This window comes from Xiphias gladius, chromosome 17 (genome assembly GCF_016859285.1).
Source record: "Xiphias gladius isolate SHS-SW01 ecotype Sanya breed wild chromosome 17, ASM1685928v1, whole genome shotgun sequence".
Taxonomy (NCBI): Eukaryota; Metazoa; Chordata; class Actinopteri; order Istiophoriformes; family Xiphiidae; genus Xiphias; species Xiphias gladius.
This window is the reverse complement of record NC_053416.1, coordinates 1,565,582-1,584,893: the sequence shown is the minus strand read 5'-3', so window position 1 is coordinate 1,584,893 and position 19,312 is coordinate 1,565,582.

The following is a 19,312-nucleotide window of genomic DNA, read 5'->3' as shown; positions in this document are numbered from 1 at the left end:
GGATTAGTCCATCAGCTGTTTATTCTGCAGACTCCTCAGTTTTTCTAAAAATGACTGGGACCGAAGTGCACACACACACACACACACACACACACACCCAGCTGTCTCTCCTAACAGTACACACTCAACAAACTTGTGTTTCCCTTCACAGTATCTGACTGTCGCCTCCCAAAATAAAACGTCTGGATCTATTTTAACTGAGGCGCGGCTCTTTAATCAGGGTGAGAACAAAACCATTAAACAGCAGAACAATCTGCCGTCCGCCGTTCAGACATCGGCCTCGTTTCCAGGCGTTTCTTCTCCTCTAGAGTGTCTGACAGGCAGTCGCCTCGCACTCACAGGAGTTTAAGGTTTTTACATTTCTAAATCAAGCCCGACTTCAGAGACACTTTTTGCTAAAATAAGAAAAAGCAAAGCTGCACTTGGGCGTTGAGGCTCTATGGCCTGAAATTTCTTCAGAGGACTGACCTTTTTAATCCCCCCCCGTCTGTATTTGAAGTCCTCCTGTCTAATGACTGTCCTGTAGTGCAAGTCATCAGTGTACAGTGTATCAGTGCTTCAATATCCTTATACTCTGTATTTTTATTCAGGTCAGAATTATTCTTATCAGCAAAATGTAGATAAAGTGTCAAAACTAAAAGTACTCCCTCTGCAGTAAAATGTCTCCTGTGACTAAGATCTAATTCTATCCGATATTATTCGATTAATACAGATGCATCGATGCCTCGGCAGCATTTTACTGTTGGACCTGCTCCAGGTGGAGCTGGTCTTAACTACGTCAGATACGGGGAGGGAGTTTAGTCCACTGGCCCCCAGACTGACCCGTCTCCCTCATAGGGACCAGAAGATAAGTGTGAGGAGTGGTGAGATATATGCTCTTTATTTCATCAGATCATCTCATAGAGACCGAGATCTCTATGGCAGAAGGGACCCGAGTACAGGAGAGGAAACAGAGCAGACACGAGGCAGAAAACAAAACCCAGCCGGTCACACACGCTGAAGTCTCTTCAAACGTTAAAAATGAAAAGTCCAAATTCATCCAGCCAGAAGAAGTTCTCATGAAGGTGGTTTCTGACCGAGGAATAGTTTGAGGATATCAGGAGCTGGAATATGTCGAGAGACTTAGAGGTGACACCCTGGTTTTTATTTTCAGAGTAAAGGCCCATGGTTGAAAAATGATCTGAATGTCTGATGGAGTGTAAAAGGCGACTAATGTCCTCCTAAGACATCTGCTAGGACGGCAGCTCTCAGCCACTGAAGCAGCTTCACGGTTCACGAAGATGAAGAGGGCAGAGAGCACAGAGGCAGCTGGAACAACTGTCCGAGAAAGGACAAAAGACGAAGTTTGTGTGGAAGAGATTCAAAGAGAGTGATGAGAGGAAGATGGAGCACCGGATGTTTTTTTTAAGTTTCTGATTGAAGGCTTTACACTGAATGAGACGGTCCAAAATAAAAGGCAGGGAGAAGAGAGAGGAGATGGACGGATGGGTAGATGAAACGGAAAAAGAATTCGAGAACAAAGAACGAGTTGAAGGAAGGAGCAACGGCGCGAGAGGGAGAGCTGGAGAGGACCGCGGCAGGAGGTGTCGGTAAACAGCCAGTTTGAAGCAGGTTAATGAGCCGACATGAAACACAACGCCGGAGCGAGGAAGGTAATCGACACTGTTACAGGCTGACCCGAGCGCTGCAGGTAGAGCCGCAACACCTCCATCGCATCACACTCAGACATGGGCTCAGATTAGTGGGAAATTCAATTTAGAGATCTAGAGTTCACTTCAAAAAGGTCCTGATCACGACCAGGACTTTCTTCTTCAGGTGTGAGGTCCGACTCTGTGTATCTTTGAGCGTGTTTTATTCAAATAGCAGCTGATTGGTGGAGGTTTCCGAAAACCACGCGCAGATTCCGAAAAAGCAAAAACAAACCGTGTATAGCTCCTTCAAAAATCGATTGTATTGGTGATTTATTGCCTCCACCGAGGAGGTTCTGTTTTCACCCGTGTCTGTTTATGGGTTTATTTGTCAGCAGGATTAAGCAAAAACTAGCCCGACCGATTTTCACTTGGTGGAGGGACGGTGCGTGGGCCGGGGAAGAACCCATTACATTTTGGTCCGGATCTGGTTAAAGGTGCCGATCCAGGAAATTTTTCACTTTCACTTTGCTTTAGACCTGCCAGATAGGGCATTTTTCGCCTTGGGGGAGGTGTGTGATCTACTGAGCGCCAGTCTAGTATTTGGATGTGACTGCCAGTGGTGCTGCATTTGCAGCCGTTCTGCCGACAATTTGTGAGCTTCTTCGGTGCCGGTAGGTGGATTCAGTTACCTTTGGACAGAGCCAGGCTAGCGGCTTCTCTCTGTCTCCAGTCCTCGTGCTAAGATAAGCTAACCGGCGGCTGGCTGTAGCTTCATATTTAGTGTAGAGATTTAAATGTTCCCGGATGTCAGTGTTTACGTGATGACCAAATCGGTTTAGTCTTATTTTTATCTTTTTTTTTACAGTGTACATTTGCAGAGTGGTTGAAAGACTTGGAAGAATCAAATTAATCAAAACAATTGGAATCATTGATGAAAAAAAAAATCTTCATCAGCTCTTGGTCCTTCCCTTGATGTCCCTGGTCAGTGCAGGGTCACAGGAATATTTATGTGTCCTATCCATCATTGTCAGGACGCTGCGACCTCTGACCTTCAACCTTATTGTTACGGCTCTTTGCTGTGTTGGTTATTTTGGAAATGAGATGATACTAAATGACTGAGCAAAACATTTTTATTATTTTTTCATTTTCACTTTTTTATATATTTACACATCAGGTTTTACCACCCGATCCCAAATAAAGCAAGAAAACGAACCAACAAAAGACAGAAACCTGAACCGACTATAGGGAATGGTACCAATACCGGTGTTTTATGGGAGTATGGACGCAGACGTCAGCGGTTTAGAAGAAGCAAAGCGCAATGAAATGATTTAAAGGCAAACTGCAGTGTTCGTATTCAGCGTTATTATTTTGTCTTTAACTTGGTGTATAGAGTGCAGATAAATAGAGCACAGCCCTAAACACTCTTAAATACACGCTTCCGATGTTCATGTTCCTTCTAAAAAGAAAATCACATACGTTCACTGACACTGTTGAGGTTCAAAGTTATAATTATTAGAATTGGCATGATGTCAGACTCCTTTTGACGCTATTTATGGTCATTTTTCAGCAGCAGCCATTCAGTGTCGTCGCATCCTGTTACTCCCTCTCTTTGCAGCAGTTTTCATTGTTGCTGGTGGAGTTCACAGGGGTTCAAAATGCAAAAACCCACCCAAAGGGTTCACGGGGAACGACGCACGTATTCGACTTGATGGGGAGGACAACAGCCGGTGAATGTACGCATCTGACGCGAAACAGAAGACATAAGGTCGGTCCCGCCGTGCTTTCACGCTGTTGTCGACTGTCACGGTGTGCTGTGAACAGATACACGCGTTGACTCAAAGCATGTTTGCTGCACCGGGTGGTTGACACATGTCAGTTACAACATACTGTACCACCAGTAACCACAGGAGTCACCAGAGCAACCGGCGTTATAACGTCAAAGCTGCACTAAAGAGTAATTTTATAATAACAAAGCATCAACTTGCTACATGTTGTGTAACAGGCGTCACTTGTGAGGAACCCACGGACAGTTACCACCCAACTCTGCGGATCCCCCCCGGCTATATGCAGCGTTTGAGCCTCTTTCAGTTCACTGTTTTGGTTTTTTGCGGCCCGCAACTTCAGCGTTTTGGTTCACGCTCAGACAGCAGACAGTCAAAGTTAGAGACTTCCTCTTGAAAGAGCCAAATATATCCAGCAGGAGTTGGCAGTTGCAACTGTTTGCTAACACGTTCCCCATTCACAGCTTGCCGCATTGCCTCCAGGTGGCCGTAGAATCAGTTTATGCCAATCAAATGAAACCAAATAAAACCGACAAAATGGCACGTTACCACCGCTCAGTGGTTTATTCTGAAACTCCTTTCTGATGCAACCGCATAACACAACTACTCGCTAAATATTTAATGTCTAATTAGATCATTTACAGGAATTTTTTGTGTAAAACATCAAAATCAAACGTGTCACTGTGTTTCAACTGTGACAGGACAGAATAACGATGAATCCGAAGAAACAAAGTCTTGAGGAAACTTCAGTAATTGTGACTGAAACTTCACATTCAACAACTTCGAGCTGTCAAGTTTTTCCGCCAGTTAGAACTCCCACACGTCCTGAATGCAGCATGAAGCTGTCAGTTCTGGCGGCACGGTCCCTCCTTCCTTCTTATTTTATGTCTCTCACATTTTTAGGTCTGAATCTTCACTTTTCGGTTTCTGCTGTGTGCGTTTGAGCCGTTCTTGTATTCAGGTCAGATCAGTCACGTACGAGCTCATTCTGCTCTAAGCTCACTTGGGTGTCTCGTGTCCGACATTTGGACAAAACTGAACCACTACTGGCAAAATGAAATGTCAGGATGATAGTGCTCATAAGTCTTTCATATGCACATTGTGACTTCTCTTACACGTTTTCTCTCATTAGTTTTTATAGCCATGCAACAGGAGCAGCGTGATCCCCTGACTTTTCCTTTAGCGCCATCACCGTCAGTTGACACGGTGCAGGAGCAGACAGCACGACAGAGTTATTTTCATGCTAGCGTTAATTTTGAGAGGGGGCTTCCGTGCTTTTAAGTTCAACCTGTGCTGTGGAGCCAAAGTGTTTTCAACCCCCGTGCTGCCCGTGCATCCTCGATTGTTTGTAAATGGGAAACACGTCCACAGGTTTGACCATTACCGAGTCACGTTTAAAGAACAAATTAAAAAGCCATTGAAAAAGCCAAATTTCTTCTCTGTGGCGGTGATGTAGGAGCGTACTTCAGCGTGTGTCAGTACACAGTGGCATCACCTGTGGGTGTGGTCACAGGTGCAACAGCATAAACTTCTGACCACGCCCAACCGCACCTCGCAGTGACGCTGGGTAGACCCGGAGTGCTATCATTAGAGGAACTACACCTCCCAGCATGCTCGGGAGGACAGCTGGTTGGAGCTGGCCAAATGGTTCGATTCAAATATTCCAGTAGATTATGTGGCCACAGAATCTGTTCGTGCCTCCAGCGATTTTTGTCTCTGCTGCTGCCATGAAAAACAAAGTAAACTCGACTCTCTCTCTTCCTCTCTTGGATTCTGTTAATTCACCTCCACCTACACATGAAAGCCGTGCTCTCTGGCTAAAAGGCATAACAGCTTATGAAATAAAGATGTGGCAAAGTCGGGTTGAGAGAACTTGGCAGTGTGGTATTAGTTGACTTGTCACAAATTATTCATCACATTATTGGAAAATTTAATAATGTGGCGGCCAGGCGAGGCGCAGGTGGAGGGAAGGAGCGAGGGAGGGCTGTCCTTCGGTATGTTACTGTCTTTATTATTCATACAAAAAGCCCAAGGGAACATGGGCTGTATGTTATTCTTCCTTGTTGACATGAAATATTTATTCTGTGATCATTAGAGGCTGCTAAACAGCTTATGTTGTTATCACTGAAGAGTAAAACAAACTGTTTTCTGATGATTGAGAAATAAGGTTTTTAAGCGAATGAGATTATGTCGTGATCAAATAACTTCACGAACCGTCCTGTGTAGTAAGCAACACCCCTCTGAGCATGTCCTGGTGAATTCATACCTGTGTTGATGACCAGCCTGAAGCCCATAAAACTAACAGTCTACAAGCACGCTAGCTGCTCTGTGAGGCTGTAACCAGGCACACCAGTTCTTTGAGCTAAATGCTAACGTTACCACGGTAACACGCTCCCAGCGACGGAGTTGAAGTTGAGCAGGCGAAACTTTGACCGTGTTCATCATCTTAGTTTGACGTGTTAACATGCAAACGTTCGCTAAACAAAAAGTAGTGCTGAGGCTGATGCGGGTGTTTGGTCATAAACCAAAGTACCGGACGAAATTAAAATGTTGACCTGATGGTGGCGCTCCATGAAAAGTCAGTGGATCCTCAGTGTGATTATAGTTCATCCACTTTATAGCGATCCAATAAATAGTTGTTGAGATGTTTCAGTCCGGATCAGAGTGGTGCTCCGGCCAACAGACATTTAGCATGAGTCACAAAAATAAGTGCCTGTCCTCGGTTTCTGCTTACTCTAGAGGACACCAACCCCCCCCCGATTAAAACCTTTGGATGCCCGAAGGTTTTAAACCTGCAGTAATTTATCATCTGACCAGACGAGGAAGCTGTGAAGCTGTGAAGCACAACACCGGCATAAAACCATTATGGAGAGCGTATTAGCAAACAGCTGCCACTGTGTCTCAAGCAGTGATGTAGATGATTATTCACGGTTTCAACTGATAAAATAATATTTTACTGTCTCTTTGTAATTGTGTTTCTCTGTAGCCATAGCGTCGCTTTATATTCATTTGAGTAGCTTTCCAACAAGAACAGTCACTTCAAACGGAGGCTGTGGTCCAGGGGTCCCCTGTTTCCTTGGGTCCCCGGGCTTGTGCCTGCTAGGCCCGTTCGGTACTCTATCCGGGCTGACGGCAGCCTGAACCCGGAACCTTTCTGGCGAGTCACTGCTCTGCTCCCGGCTCAACCGCTCAGACGCGTCTGCGGTTTCAGCTCAGCCTCCCTCTGGCCTGGAAACATTCCCCGCAGCTCATTGGCGCTACGCTGGGGACAAGGTGAGCTGTGTGGAAATGTTCCCCTAGCATGCGGAGGCCGTTGCGTGGGCCGAAGCAGGCAGGGACGCACGGCTGATTAGGCTCTCTGAGCGTGCGGAGCTGCACTCTGGGCTCCGTCCATTAGGCTCTGAGGAGTTAAATCGGGCGTACTCCCACGCTGCTCTGCTCACCTCGCATTAAAACAACACTGGACACCAACAGGCCTCGTGGATATGCCAAGCTGTGCTGTGTATTGCACAAAATAAATTGAACTTCACCTGGGTTTGTTTTAAGACGAGGCGAGAGAAAAATCCCATTGGAGGTCAGTAATGACTCATGTGACATTCACTGCATACAACATGTTGGGCAGAGATGGTGAGGTGTCCGCTGTGGGGAGTGAACGGAGGTTTGACTCCGTGTTTCGGTTTGGTGTTTCCTGTTAATCTGGCGTCCGTGTCCATCAAAGCAACTGTGTCGATCGCACCCCTCTCACAACACAGGCGTGAGCGCCGCTTAAGGTGAAAAAGGTGCGACTTACTGCTCGGCCCCCTGGCGTGTTGCATGCTGCTTTAATACGCTGTGAAGCTCCGTGTTCAAAAAAACTGTCCAGCACTGCGAAGATTCACCACATCTAACTGCATCATCTTCTAACGAGGCAGCTTCACTGGTTCGAGAGCTGACTTCTAGCGGTGTACGCATCAACCGGGAAAACCAATACGAGAGACACAAACACAGTTCTGACCCAGATTCCGCACGAAACTCACCATAAAAAATCCATATGGACAAATTCAGAGGAGTGACAGCAGGCCAACAAAAGGAAAATAAAGGCAGTGGAGGATCATAGGGTCCTTGTTGGAACAAAAAATGAAAGAGGGAAGGGAATATTTTAAATGGATGAAGTGTTTTCCCATCGGTCTACACTCAATAACCCATGATGACAAAGTGAAAACATGCCCAGCGGACTTTCTTTCCTCTATACTTGTCATGTAGCTTAATTCGAAACATTTTTTGTCCATTAAGCTGGTGGAGGCAGCTGGCCCGTCTTTGTCCCACCCCACAGTTCGGGGCAAACAAAGCCTGACTGTAGTTGAGCATTTCAAATATCTCGTTGTTTCGCTCAGCGGCCAAAAGAGTTGAATAATCAAATGTAACTGCAGTCAGATCTTACTCTCTGTTTCTAATACGTATGCAGCCATATTCCAAGATTACGAGACATAACTCAGCGAAAGACTTGGGTTAATAACTGAACGACCTGATACTCTTTTTACAATTACAAACATTCGTTCAGTTAATTCAGTTAATGCAGTTATTTCCTAGCATAACCTTTCAACAACCAGCCTCTTGAATTTCCGTGCCGTCTGCCTCTGTCTGCATGTAATTTTTTTTTTTTTTTCCCTGTTTTATGCACTGATGGATTATGAGACAGTGGAGTCCTGCCCACCAACCTGTAAAAGCCCCCCCACCCCTCCTTCACAAGAGCAACAGATTGACGAGAGACGGGGGTCGTTCCGTGGCTCTTGCGGTTCTTACTGTAGTTTTACAAAGCAAAAAGATGATTGTAATGGGACCGTTCAGGTGAAATTACTCTCAGTTTCAAACAGCTGGTTTAGTTCAGGGTTGGGTCATTGTGGCAAATCTGGAAAGTCGTGCTTCCTCCAACAATCAAAGTCACCTGGATCACTCTGATTTGCAACAGGGATTTGAGACCGTTTCAGAAGGCGCTGACAAGCGCTGGTGACCCCGGTGATGGAGGCTTCTGATCGCAAAACGCACACAAGCGTCGTTCTGTGTCAAATGACAGTGACGTCGACGGGACCGATCGGGGCAAAAACGAGCCCCTGTGAAAACAAAAATGGACAATTAATCTGATTATCGGGCTAGTTTGATCCCAGCAGCACCGGTGACGAAAGAAGCCACAACTGCAAAACGCCAGATAAAACCTGCAAACAAGCATCAGATCAACATGGAGAAGGACCTTATCTCATCCAACCTGATCCAAACTGTCGAAAACAAGCCATTATGTGTGGATCTAGATGAATGTGTACATTAAACCTTATCGCTCCAGTAGTCCACCGCTGTCTTTTTCACTGAAGAGCTGCTTCAACCCGCAGGTTGACGGGATAAATCTGACTCACTGCGGACCGAACGAATCATCGCAGCACGGAAGCACCTGGAAATTCGAATCACAGAGAGCCCAGAGAGCGCTCCCGAGGGAAACAAAAGCAGAAATACCTTCTGTACTCACGATGACAAAGTAGTTTTCAGTGTCTTTCATCTCCCAAGGAATGTTTGGCTGCTGTTTTTGAAAGAAGGCACTAAAGTCGGTTTATTTAAAAGTCTACTTTTCAAAACCTGTGGTACAAAAAAACAGAAACAATCAAGGGTGTTATTAAAAAGCCTGTAAGGCCGAGTCAGAGACAGAAAGAGCATCAGTAGATGCCGTAGTAAAACAGGACAGAGTCCACTGCCGTGCTAGCTCATCTACGAGGCTGTACTTAGGAACGGTGTTGCTTTGAGCTCAATGCTAATGTCAGCATACTAACACTTAAAAGTGCTTAAAATAATTCAAAATTTAAATTTAGCATTAACAGGTCTGTATGCATAGCATGGAAAAATGTGGGGACTATTTTAAGCTAAGTCCTTTAGTTCATAACGTGTAGTTTAATGCCGGAGACAATGCAGTTTATGCACATGATGCCTAATGTGACGTGACGTGTCTTTAAGCGTGATGGGAGGATGATGAAGGAGAAGAGAAGGAAAGCTGAAGTCTTTGAGAACAGCGGGTGATTGTTTTAATAGAGCTCGCCACGTTTCCCCACATCCCCTCGGGTTTTTCACCGTGCGTCTGAGCGGATCACCTGCCGCTCATCTGCTGTGCAGGAAGTTTGTTCCAATATGGGCCGAGGAGTTTTGCAAAAGCCGCTTTCATCCAAACAGGTTGGGAGCTGGGGAAAGCGCGTTCACAAATTCAGCGTTTTTATCTCCTTATCAGCAAAGAGTGTTGAGGCGGTACTAAAAGCAGGAACAAAGTTTGTGGTGGTACTAACCTGAAACTGAATGCTGCAGAAGCGTCGCTGCCCTCCGTTCAGTCGTTTACAGAACCGTCTCTTCGATCTGTCTTCATTTAAAAGGTCAGCTCTGTCAGATGTGACGATCCGTTTTTTCCTCTCAGTGAGTGGTTTAGATCCCTTTGCTAAACTGGACCCATTTTTTTTAACCCGTCTGATCTTGTTGCGATGGTGGTAGAATAAGATCCAGTTTCTTAGAAATGGATGTCTTCATGTCCCGTAAAGCAACATGTTCCGTCTTCAGCTGAATTTGTTCTTCATTTGTAGGGTTTACATTTCATCTTCTTAAGCTTTCAGCGTTGTTAGATTCTCCTCTTTGTGAGTGGAAAATCTTTTGTCTGACAGTTTCCCCTTCGTTATAGCACTGCCTCTTGATTTGCATGACTTTAATCCTCCCCCATTTCGGGCTGTAATTCAATCTGTCAAGGAGCAGCTTTTTGTACAAAGTGCAGTCAAAGCCAAAGTTGTTAATTCCTTCCAGCTTTTTTCTTCTTCTGCGATCCAATTTGATGTCCTAATGATCACCCCGATTTCTATGCTGAATACTGGAGGGGAGCGCTGTCTTTTGTTCCTCTGTTTTATTGCATTTGGTACCAAATCATGCTTCTGTGTTCTGAAAAACAGGAAAAAAGAGCAGGGAGGGTGGAAACGCTGCTTGTGGCACTGACTTGTAAATTAGTCGGGTTTGTTTCCAAGTGGGTTTTAACTCCTTACAGATTTTTCTTTTGATAATGTTTTCACGTATCAGGCGAAAGAAATACAGTTCGTTCGCTTTCTCGCTCAGAGTTCGATGCCAAGATTGATTCTACTCTCACGTTCTTCGCCACAACCTTCAAAACCGGCCGTCACCGAACGTCGGCGCCGTGCGTAGCTCGTGAGTAGCAGACCTGTCCAATGTGAACCTTCTTCTTTGGCAGGATGGGCTGCGTTTTATATGTCGGCCGGCACACTGGTAGCATCATTGGGCATCATTGGGCGATTTGGTCACATCAACAAAGCCCAACAACTGTACCCTAACCGCTTCTTCTATCTGCGTATTGTGTCCGGTTCGTGCGATGCACTATTACCGACGCCGTCTGTAAAACGGTCCAGTGGCGCTTCCTTTTTCTACGGAAGATTAATTCTGTTCAGGTGCGCAACGCTCCCGTGACTGTGCTTTGTCGGCATTCGACTGAATCCGGTCTCGCCGTGCGGTGTGGCTGTCTCAGTTTGGTGGATTAACGCAGATGGTCGAGGCGGCCAGCGACGTGTAGCAAGCCAAGACACGTATCATAAAAAGGGTTCAGTATCAGTAGGGCCCAAATAAATGTCACTGTCCTGATCGCTCACTTCATAAGGTGTTGGATACAGGATGCTCGAAGTAGAGAACCAACGCTCCGGATGCTCATTTATTCTTGCAGCCTGTGAATCTCACAGATTTGCAGACCTGTACTTTGCCCTACCAGGAACTTTATTAGGTTATACATTAGGTGTTGGTCTTAATCTTCCACTTCTAAGTTTGGCTTATCTGCTGCTGTTTTAGTTATTATCACTTTGGAATGTTCTATTGTTCTTTATTCTTTTTATAAATGTAGTATATTTTTTTATCGCTTTTATGTCCTTGACTGTTGATTGTTGCTGTTTAATGTCATCATTGTCCTGATGTGACCGGTGTGTTGAATGCCTGTCTGCAAATCAAACGTCCTCCTGGATAACAAAGCTGAAGTTTAAGCTGGGCACCAACTGACACAATGCCACATGACACACCCGCTGTTAGTTGCACCTAACAGAGACTTCGAGGCTTGAGTAACAGCTTCAGCTGAGCTAATGCTATTTATCTGCTCCTTGAACAACTTTGCTTTCCCTTGCAGGCGCACCTTTTGAACCCAGAAGGTTTGCTGCGAATTTAACTAGGACACCGGGCAAACTTCAAATTTCTAGTGACTTTCTCAGATCTGTATCATTTCAAACAGATTTAGTAAATGTATATATTATTTGTCAAAACGTATAAAAGAGGAAAACACAGATTAATACTCCTGTTGCTTCTGGTTTATTATCTCTTCACTACATCTTTATTTGCTCATATATTGAAAACACGAGTCCTGAACAGCCAATAGTTAGTCGACCACTCGTGTGAAAGATTTGTGAGGCTGAACAGCTGCGAACGTGGAACGCAGACTGAAGAACGGAGAGGATCATAGCGACGTTTGTCCGGGAGTCGTGGTTTGGTCGACTTCAGAGGCCGGTGCCAGAGTGGATCGGCCCTCAGTAAAATGAAGTCTAAGAAACTACAACTTCATGTTCTGATCTGATCTCTGTTGAGTTGTCAAAACACATAGCGTGTGTGGAGACACACACACACTCAGTACTGTGTGTTGATGTGTGTAAAGTGCTGATGGTGCGTCGTTGTCAGTGTTGGTTTAGTCCCGAGATCTCCGGTGAACAATGAACATTAACTCCAACAACACACACACTAGCACGTCCATACTTGTGAGGACCCTCATTGACATAATACATTCTGTAGCACCTGCCACTAACCTTAAATCACCAATAACAGTTGAACATGATGATACATCTGGCATCTTGTGTCTGTGTCACCTGATGAATCTTCCAGCACTCCCTCTCTTTTAGCTCTGGTTTTGGTCTCCACCAGCTCCTGAGGGAAACATCTGGCTCCTCAGCTGCTAAATGCTCCTAGGACTAGTAGCAGACATTTTAGTTTCACTACTCATCACTCAAGTGGGACGGCACAAAGTCAACAGGAGCAGGTGGGACGGGAATCATAACAACATTAGGTCTGTTTTTATGTATAAATACACAGTTTTAATCTGAATAAACACTCTTTTCTTTATTTTGAACATAATGCTGGTTGTTCTGTGGTCTTTTTCATTCTCACCTGTCTGCTCCGGTGGCTGGTTGCCGGTTGGTTGCAGGCAGCCACCTGACCAGTGCATGACGTGTGCGGATTGACGACGCGTGGTGCAGCCGCCGGACAACTGCCATTGCCAGCAGTGGAGTTGGAGACGGATCAGGGGGGAAGACAGCGCTGAAAAGTCGATCACACCAGGTAGATGAAGTCGCTCAGTTCCAACCTAACGCCTTATTTCGCCCTTTTCAAGCTCATTTCTCGCCACTCACCTGATTGAGTTGTGTCCACTGCCGTAACTGAGTGGGGACTAGAGGCTTCTCTTTGCGCAGCCGTCTAGCTAGCGTCTACCGATAATCTGCCATCTGTAAAGTGTGGCTACAGAAAATAACCTGGGTTACACTCTCCCCCCTGAACTGCGTGAGTCTCTGCACGCACATCGGTCACAGGCCGCGCCCCCGACCAGCAAAGGTAACTAACTTCCTAAAAGTCGAGAGCGATGGTGTTAAAGCTCCGTACGCTGTTGGTAAAACGTGTAAAGTAAAATCGTCGCGTGGAGTCATTTTTTTGGGGGTCGGGACTGGACAGGAGTGACAATCCGCTCCACTTTAACCGCATCCGCTGAAAAGTTGATGATGGGGATTAAACCTGTGACCTTTGGTTGCTGGTTCCTGCTCCCTGCAGACCTCCAGGTCCCTGAGAGTAAATCTCCAGAGAACAGATCAGGATTAAAGCACTCCTCCCTGCAGCTGCCTGCCTCCCTGCCAGTTCTGTGCCGCCACCATCCCAGTGTGGAGAGAGAGAGAGAGAAAAAGAGAGAGAGTGTGTGTGTGTGTGTGTGTGTGTGTGTGTGTGTTTTGCTGGCTAAGTCGCTGCAACCCTCACTGCAAACCTGTGAATCATCAACGCTGCCCTGAAACACACACAAACACAAACAAACAAACTTGTACATATATCTTTGTGGGGACGCTCATTGTCACTCATTGAACCCTAAAACCGGGTCTAAACCGTCCGACAGCCTTTAGGAGGTGTGAGGACCGGACAAAATGGCCTCACTTCGTAAGATAGAAGTACATACACACACCCGCACACACACACACACACACACACACACACACACACACACACACACACACACACACACACACACACACCCGCACACACGCGCGCACAGTCATAGCGCCCTGAAGGAGCCAAAAAACCATCAAATGGTTTCAAAGAGTAGTGTGGTTGCCATGACAACTGGTATAAAAAGCAATTAGAAAGCAATTTAAAAGCTGATTGGCTGCTAATGGTCTGACAAGAGAGAACAGATTTCTGCTGGTTCAGAGAGACGAAGGAGACTATCCATCCGTCCATCCATCCATCCATCCATCCATCCATTGACCTTTGTTAGACGTGGACATCTACATTTGCTGGCTGTAAAATTAATGGCTTTTTAATGTTTAATTAATGTTCCTTACCACTTTATTGAGTGATGACAAGGCATTTCTGTTAAGGGCCGTGATGCTCTCACGATATTAGTGCTGCTTACAAAGTTTAAGGATACAAAGGAAGAGGAGCGTTTTCGGTCCTCTCGCAGGCTGCATCACTGAATCCACTAGCTAATACACTTTGTCATCAGCCGCATCATTTGCACTTATTAGAGTCACAATCTGCCGCCTGTTTTATAGTATCCGACGGGGCACAAGTGTCGAATGATGAACTGTTTTAGTGCTGTTTGCTCACATGGTGCATGTAAATGTTTTCATCCGTGCAGTTTGCATGAGTGAAAGTGGAAAATATAACGAGGAAGTTAGCTGGTGTGATTATTAGCTGGTGTGATTATTAGCTGGTGTGATTATTAGCTGGTGTGATTATTAGCTGGTGTGATTATTACCGTGGTTGTAAGAGGAGAAATCATTTCTATAGACTGACCTGATCCGAGGCGACATAGGCGGTTCCTTAGGGCGCAGAATGTCTGGGGGGGGGGCACTAACGTAATTTTATTAATTGTGGTTACAGTAACGACATTATCAACAAAAACAGTCTTCTACTTACGATACGTGGAATGGCACTCCGTAGAGCACGTACCTCTGCCAGGGCCAAATATTGATGAAAATGCCGAAAAGTGCCACCTCTCACAATGTTAAGGAAAGTGGGAGAAAAATTCCTGGATCTGACCCTTAAATTTTAACTGGGTGCTCCCCGGTCCACGCCCCATCCCTCCACCAAGTTCGGTGCAAACGGGTTCAGCACTTTGTCAGTTCCCGCTGGCAGATACACAAACCAACAAACAAACAGACACGGGTGAAAACGTAACCTCCTTGACGGAAGGTGATAAACACACTGCGCCCCCTGGGCCGCCAGTCGCACGTTGGCGGCATGGCGGCGTAAACGCTGCTGCTCCTCACCGTTTTTCAGTCGTCCTGCACCTGCACTTGCCCTCATTTAAAGATGGGGATGATGGGAACCGTGTGACTGAGTCAGGTCCGGGGCGTAACACTGACAGATGCTAGACCGGATCAGCCGCAGGGACGTTTCCGTTATTATTATCGTCTCAAACTATTTCCCGATGAAAAGGTCCGAGCGTTCAGCTGCGCAAGGACGAAAACAGAGAAGAGATGAGGAGGACAAGAAAGAACAGTAGGGAGGTGTGTTTTCTTACGTTAACATTGAAATGCTGTTTTGTGTTTAGATGTTTCACTTGTAGCGGCTAGTTAGCCAGGCAGCAATAAAACTAATGCTACATAATGATGCTACGACAGCTGCTGGACTCGGATACAGATTGAAGGACGTGAATCTGAACAGCCAGAAGTCTTCAGACCCTTAACTTAAGTAAAAGTACCAATACAGCAATGTAAAAATACTCCATTACAAGTATTAGCAACAACATGTAATTAGAGTATTAAAGTAAGAGTACTGGTTTGGTCCCTCTGACTGATCTATCATTATATATTATTGTATATAATCATCATTAGATGATTCATACTGAAGCACCAGGGTGTAGCAGCATGTTGCTGTTGTAGCTGCTGGAGGTGGAGCTGGTTTGAGCTACTTTACATACAGTTTTATAAACAGCGTCAGCAGATTAATCTGAGGGGTTGTGAGATGATCAGTGGGAGCGGAAAGAAGAAGAAGAAAGAGAGTTCTGATACACAAATCTGTTTTCAGTTTTTGTGTTGCCTCTCTCATCTTTTGGTGAGATGAAACCGTGCGAGGAGTTCAGAGGGAAATATCACCATTTGGTTGAGCTGTTAACAACTCGTAGACATCTGAAGTGTGACCTGCTTTTTGTCAAGACGTCAGAAGCCAAGAAGGTTGGAGACCACCGGTTTTATCTTTATCAACGCGCTGTATTTTCAACCAAATCCTCATCTCGCATAGAGCAACACATTTATTACAATCATCTAAGCACTTAATCTCTTTCTGTCTTTATGTTAATGTGACGGCATTTCATTCAGAATCGAGCCGCGTTTAAAGTATTACACAAATGTTATTATTACATATAAATGTTACGGGTTAACAGGTTGCAAATTAGTCGTAGAAAAACCTAATTTCTGGGTTTAGTGTGAATCTGGGAGTGGTCCACCTAAAGCTCGGTAATGTGATCGCCGTCCAAACCTGGCTGTCAGACTAGCAACAAGTGCCGCGTCGGCCTGAACGAGGCGAACTGAGATTGTTCCACGTGAACTGAAGTCCCTCTGGAGGTTTTCTGTATTAAACCAGACCGGGATCTTTCCCGAACCTTAAACCAGGTGCTGTGAGAGTCTGAACAGAACCACAAACCAGCTTAATGATGCTGGAGTCACTATCAAGGGGATGTTGTGCCACAAGATCAGATGTTTTGGTGGAAAACAAACACGTCGTCTGTGAACATTTGACCGATTCGTTCCGCATCAACGTATCTGCGACTTGTCAAACATGTAAATTAACAACATCTCCTCAGTACGTCAATAGAAAACGTGATCTGGCCGCAATTATGTTTCCTACACAAAGTATTTGCTGTTGCAAATTAGTTGTATAGAAATGTAATTTCTCTGGGACAGGGTTGGTTAATAAGGTGCAGATTTTGAAAGAGGCTTATTTCTTCCCATCATTTAGTGCCTAATAAAGCAGAGGCCCCATACACTGAGGAAAAACGGTATGATCTGTGACTGAGGAAGAGACATCAGTGTGTGTGTGATATGTGCGTTGACCTAGATGTCCGCCTCATAAGGCAGAAATACCATCGAAGGAACCGAACGAAGAAGTCGTTTTACCCACACCTCTCCACAAACAGTTCTTAGCTTCCAGCACAGCAACGCAAGCCGTTTCCTAAGGTTTAGAGGAATCGCAGCGACTGTGAGAAGCTTAGCTCTGCTCTGACGTGACTGACGACTGACGTTTGAAGGCACCAAGCCGAGGCCCCGCTCACCAACGGGCCTTTGAGCCAGGCAGCGCTGCCTGGTGGAAATCACGGGCAGGAATCACGACCCCTCTCTCATCTCAGGCCAATTAGCGGGCTGCTGCCTGCGCTCGAGAGGAAAGGCGAGGCCGTTCGTAGCCGCCAGCGCCTGATCCCGACTGACGGGTCTGTCAGCCGAGCGGCTGCTGCACTTTCGCTCGCTTTCATCCGTACAGCAGCCATTGTTGCTGCCGTACGCGCCGTTAACAGGCACACTCTCGATGACGATCCGCACATTTTACAACACGTTCAGTCCACGTTCTGCTCTGGAGTGCTGATCACTAACGTTTCCGCTTTGATATGTGGCGCTGTAACTTCTCTGCATCTTCTAGCTCTCGGCGGGAAAAACTAAACACACTACAACAAAGTTAATCCGCTGGCGATGAACGTGACTAAAGTGCTTTAGATCTGCCTGTTAGCAGCCGAAGGGCTTTGCCTCTGAGCTCTAGGAGGGTGCAACCCTGCCTGGATTGACCCACTGCTCTCCATGACTTTTCGTCCTCATTGCCAGACAAGAATGTCGACAAGAACGTTCGTTTTTTTTTTTGTCTCAGGACGTAAAGCGGTGTTACAGGAATGGTCCTTGTGAGGTTACAGCCGAGAACCAATCCCAATATTTCATCGGTATAGTTTCTTACCTGTTTGGTGACATAGGAAGGAGCTAAATAAATACAAGGCTAACCTGGCTGACGTTAGGTAAAGTGCAGGGGATGTTAGTCTGATGGACAAGCTCATATTAATGTTAGTCCAGGGCTACAAATATATAACACTGTGTATCACGGATTGTAAAACAGAAAATGTGAACCTCTCTTGTGATGTCTTGACTTTAGTGAATCCTCCTCATGCCTGCCTAAACTGATACTTTCAGAATGAATCAATAAACTACAAAAATGTAAGAAAAAACAAAAAAAACCAAAACATATGCTTCTCTTCATTCGGGATGAGAGCGTAAGTGCACACAGCGAAATATCTGAACAACTGTTGGATGGTTCGCCGTGAACTGGAGTTCAGACATTCACGTTGCCCTCAGCATGAACTGAAATAACCTGTTTGCCTTCTTACTTTGCTTTGGCTGGCAGACTTCCGCAGGCGTCCTCTCGCAGTCCACCTCATCCTGCCCCTGCATCCTGTTGTTGTGCAAAGGCATCGCAGTGTGGAGGAGAAGCAATCAAAGCCACTTGACATTTAAGAAGGGAGAGACAAGAGGAGGAAAAAGATAAAAAATGCAGTGACTGCAGCGCCTGGAACATCCCTGGTAGTTGCAGTTATTGCATCTGAAAACGACGTGCTCTTAGTTCTTTGTTGATGTTTTATGTCACTTCTGCTGCAGGTGGAACTGTCGCTGGGCGGCCAGAGGACGTTTCCACAGTCAGACCCTCACTTTCTGCTTTCAAACTCTCCCTCTCTTTTATTTTGACGGGTCTCATAGTAGCTGTTTCTCCTCCCCCCTAAAAAACCCAGAACCCAGAAAGATGAATGAAAACACTTAACAGCGCCTGGGCTCCTATTCCTCCTCCTCCTCCTCCTCCTCCCCACTGCTCCTCTCGTCTCCTGGATTTTTAACCGCTGCCGACATCTGAGCCGCCGAAAAGACGTCTTTCCTTCCTTCGGGAGGAGACGAAGGAAGGAACCTCCTGTAGGAGGAGACGAAGAAAGAACCGCAGCGGAGAGCGAGGAAGACCGGAATAGTTTTCATTTTTCATTTCAGCCAAAGTCGTGTCTGTCTTTATTCGCTGAAGAACTGCGCCAAGGTTTTACGCATTTAAAACGCAAGAAAAGCAGCGACACCGAAAACTGCATCTCGCAGAATGTTTAGCATCCTCGCGTTGCCGTGTGACGGTGCACAACACAGAAAAATAACTACTGGTTGATCACCGCAGCAGGATAAACTGCGTCTGAAATTGAACATCTTGGAAAAACAGCGGCCACAACCAGTAAGGCCTCAGTATACTCGACATTCTACATCATATATATTCACACAATGGAATCAGTTTATACAAAGAAAAAATCTGGTGAAAGGAGTCGAAAGACAGCGGGAAAACTCAGTCACTCAGTGATCTTTCTGTTGAGCTCACCTTTATTAATTTAACTGACATCTCCTCTTCAGCAGCAGAATAAGCTTTTTAGTTTGTGCTTCCTTCACACGCACAACGCAGGTCAGAAAAACAGCACAGCGGCATCGAGCCGTGTTTCGTCTCAGCAGATGCCACGCACAAATCCGAGAACTACAGTGACGCAATTTTCTCTTAACAGAAAAACGAGACAAATGACTCCGGTGAACAAAGACACGGATCCACAGCGGCTGACAT